General features: G+C 30.2%; 1 long non-coding RNA gene across 1 annotated transcript; it reads right to left on the reverse strand.

The window, feature by feature from the left end:
* Positions 1-238: 238 nt before the first annotated feature.
* LOC145317490 (uncharacterized) lies at positions 239-3,071 on the reverse strand. The gene is made up of 3 exons (XR_013879011.1): positions 2,300-3,071; positions 1,907-1,976; positions 239-1,428 (listed from the first exon to the last, which is right to left on the reverse strand). It is a non-coding gene; the product is annotated as an uncharacterized LOC145317490 (long non-coding RNA).
* Positions 3,072-4,041: the final 970 nt, after the last annotated feature.

A 4,041-nucleotide genomic window follows, 5' to 3' on the forward strand; every position in this document is an offset into this window, starting at 1 on the left:
GAAGCTTCACATAGGTCATGGGATGGTTTTTTGCTTTTTCATTTTCAGATTTAAGCCCCTAATTGGTTTAGGCTATTTTTCTGCCTCCTTACATTAAAAAGAGCGCAGCTGCAAGTGAATAAGAAAAGAGAAATATAAAAGAAGAATACATATTATCCTATTATATAAAGTAGTAAAACATAAACAAACGTTGGAGTGGACAAACCTAGGAATGGGACAATCGTCGGAGTGGACAATTTAAGCTTTATAAGTTTTCTAAAATTTTCCGATTTCTTTATGGTTAGGGTCAAAAACATAATCAACATAGGTATCTAACAACCTCTATGAAGAGTTTTAAGCCCTAATTTCAATATCGGCAAGCGGAAATGGCTCCAAAAATACCCTAGGAAATGTGAAAAATTAAGAAATTCAGTACATTTTAGATTTTATTAATATATGATTAGATTTAAACAATCAATGTTAAAAGAATATTAAACTGTCATTCAAAACAATATTTCATGCCAAATGTCATTCAACAATTAAATAAATTATATTTTCTTTTATCACAAAAACAATTTTCAGGTGCTCTTTATTAATAGAAAAAGTCCATCTAACCGTCAATTTTATTACCTTTAAATAAAAATAAATTTTTCAGCAAATTTTAGTCTAAAAAATAACAAGCTTTTTTGTCTGTAGCAAAGAATCTTTCCAACAGCTGAACCAATATGGTTCTCCTTAACAGTTAAGCTTCTTATAGGTCCCGGGAAGGTTTTAACTATTTTGTGGTAGGTTAACTCAACCCTCCTAATACAAATTTAACCCCCCCCCCCCCCAATAAGAAAAAAAAAATACTTTTCTTTTTAAATCTTAAAATAAAAATGGGAGAGAGGGTCAACCCCAACCCCCCCACTCATGTTTCCCTAGAGGCCTCTAGGGGCGTAGCCGCTAGTATTTACGTAAATTAATAAGAATGGTGCTAAAAACAATTAAAATTATTTCTTTAGCTGCACTACTTTGGATATTAACGTCCCACATCATGAAATGAAAGTATTATATTAATCAAATGATAAAGGACAATTCAGATTGGTAGGTAGGCGAAGCTTTTTAATAATTAGAGTCAGTCCGTCTGAATGTCTGTCCATCACGGTTGGTAAAATCCGTATAGACTTACAAGTTAATGTTTTATTAATTATGTTCTAACACCTCTACAAGAGTTATTGTTCGTTTGTTCTTATTTCTAATTTTAGAGCTATCTGTGTCACTTTGATCATTGTCACTTAGGTCACTTAACTATTTTCTTTTTTAATTAACCTCTTTAGTTATTTTTTTCTTTATAATAGATTCACCCCTCTTAGTTTCTTTAATGTCCACAGTTCCGAAGCACAGATCACTAGGGGGACCATTTGGATGTAAGATCTTCTTCATGTATTCAGTATCAGAACTTGGAATCTAAAAAGTAAAACTATTAAAATTTTCCATAGAATTTAGTTATGCAATCGGTTTCTTTAATAAAGTACAGTCTTAAACTAGTATTGAAATTATTATATTGCATTGTTTTGCATAATTTCTTTGACATTGACATATAAATTTATGCAAAACCTCAATGATGACACACAAAATTAACCCCTCTGTAAATTACTATAAGTAGTTGAAACGTTTGGACACTATACTTAAAGACAAAACAATCAAAATCTTATAAAAGTTAAAAATAACGAATATGAAAACGTTATTATAAAACTTTGGGGACTAGTGTAATAAACAGCAAATGTCCTCTCCCCCCTGACTGGAAATAGTTTTTTTTATTAGATGCTAATTCTCTGCAATGCTAGTTTGAGAAAGGTTCAAGGATAGGGAATAGTTAAACTTAAAGCAACTTTTCTCGCACAAGATTTAACTTTTTAAAAAGTTTATTAATTAATTTTCTAACCTTACTGTCGGCTGGACAATTGCATGCAACATGAGAGTGTTGTTCAGCTGGACACTTAGCTGTTGGCTTACTGAAATATAAAAAATATTCATTTTATTATCAAATTAATCCTTGTTTTATTTAACAAACTTATGATTTAAATAGGTAAGTAATAGAATATTAAGAGAGTAATTATTTGTTGCATAGTAATATAGACAACTTTCCAAATACAGTGGATATTAATTGGTCTCGAAGCTAATAGCTATATTGGAATAATTATTTTTACATTGTAACTTTTAAATTTGTAGAAAACTAAAAACAATAGATGCTAGACATAATTTTTTAGTATAGCTTAAAACCGGATATTAATCAGTTTTGAAGCGATACTAGAATAATGTTTTTAATTTTTCCTACCTCCAAATTATCTCTGGGAGACCACAAGAACATGTAGTTACATTAAACACTCGTATTAGTTGGGCATCGACAGCTGCAATCTTATTTTTGTTGCTTTCTTAAATCGGCAGCATTTCACATCACTTAAGAAATTACATAAAGAAAGAACAATGTTTTTTTTTCAGATTTTAGTGGTAGATTATTGTGTACTTTACTCCATTTTTCCATAATATCGGGGATAACATAATTTTTAACAATATTACGTTCATTCAAATTTGGATTTTGATAATAGTTTGAAAGTTTCAAAATTTCACTAAACGTAGGAGGCCTAGTATTCTTTAATTTTTCACCAATTGGGTTATATTTGGAACACTTATCTCGAGTTTTCGTTTTCACTATTTTATATAAAGATAATTAACATTTATTTGTTTGTTTTAAATGTTTATAATTCACAATAATGGATTGTTTTGCTTCCGTTGTTTGGTGCTGATTTGAATGTTGTTGTTTTTCTCTGTCTTTGTCTGCTAGCGTTAGCGCGTTTCAACCAATCAGAAAGCGCCAATTGTATGTAGAATTGTATGCGCCAATAAGAAGTCATAAGGATAATATAAATGTCGTCTTTGGTAAAAAAAAAATAATGTAAGATTTTTTTCAAATTTTGTCTTTTCATTTGCATTTCCGGGCCTTTAAAAGGTCAAAAATAAAAAACCTAAAAATACAAACATTTTTTTTATTATCTTGATTATGTTTTTCACCCTAACCCTTTGAAACTTAAAAACTTATATATCTTAGTGGACATTGCTTATGTAAAACGCAGGAGTGTCTTTTATTTTATTTATAAGATAAAAATCTTTCAAAACAAAAACAAAAAAATCTTGAATATCTTTTCTCACACACTGAAATTTTAAAATCAGTCTGACAGTTTTCCAAAGTAGGTAAGTTCTATCGAAAGGCAAAGGTTTGAAACAGATAGAACATTTCATTAAACTAAAACATATTTTTTTCTCACATTGTTTACAACTGTCAAATATGTTTTTTTTTATATGCCTAACCCCTGCAGGGGGCTTATTTGTATATTTATATCTTAACCTAACCTAACCTGTATAGAAATAACTAAACAAATGTTGTTGAAACCTAATTTTTAAGATATTATAGACACTTCTGCGTTTTACTTATATAATGTCCACTCCGACATTTGTCCGAAATATCCTGCGTTTGTCCACGTTAGTAAGGCTGTCTGTTCTGAAACTTAAGATCTCAATAACTACTAAACAGATTGGGCTTTCTATTTCAGGTAAGCTTAATATTTGTCTTGTAATGGCTTTAGGCTATTTTATTTTAAGTCGAGGGATGGTTTTAGGCTATTCTATTTTAAGTCCTGGGAAGGTTTTAGGCTTTTATTCATTCCCCTTTGAATACAGAGCCAATAGATGCTGGGGGCGTAGCCGCTAGTCAATATACAAAGTTTTTTTTTGTCTGTAGCAAAGGATCTCGTTTGCTGCTAAACCGATATGATGTATGTCTGTCTGTCTATACCGTAGGATCTTGCTAACCGCTGAGTCCTGAGATGATTTTAAGATAGTTTATTTTTTTTCCTTTTAATAAATAACAGGATATTTGTCCATAAAAAGCGAAGCAATATCTTAATTTTTGTTGTTGGAACTGTTATTTAGTTGATTATACCAAGGATCTAAAGGAATAAGACAATGGCCGATAAATTTTTATCCATCCCTAATAAAATAAAATAAATATTTGTCCATAAA

This window comes from Acartia tonsa, chromosome 1 (assembly GCF_053477335.1).
Source record: "Acartia tonsa isolate MP-2025a chromosome 1, ASM5347733v1, whole genome shotgun sequence".
Classification (NCBI taxonomy): Eukaryota; Metazoa; Arthropoda; class Copepoda; order Calanoida; family Acartiidae; genus Acartia; species Acartia tonsa.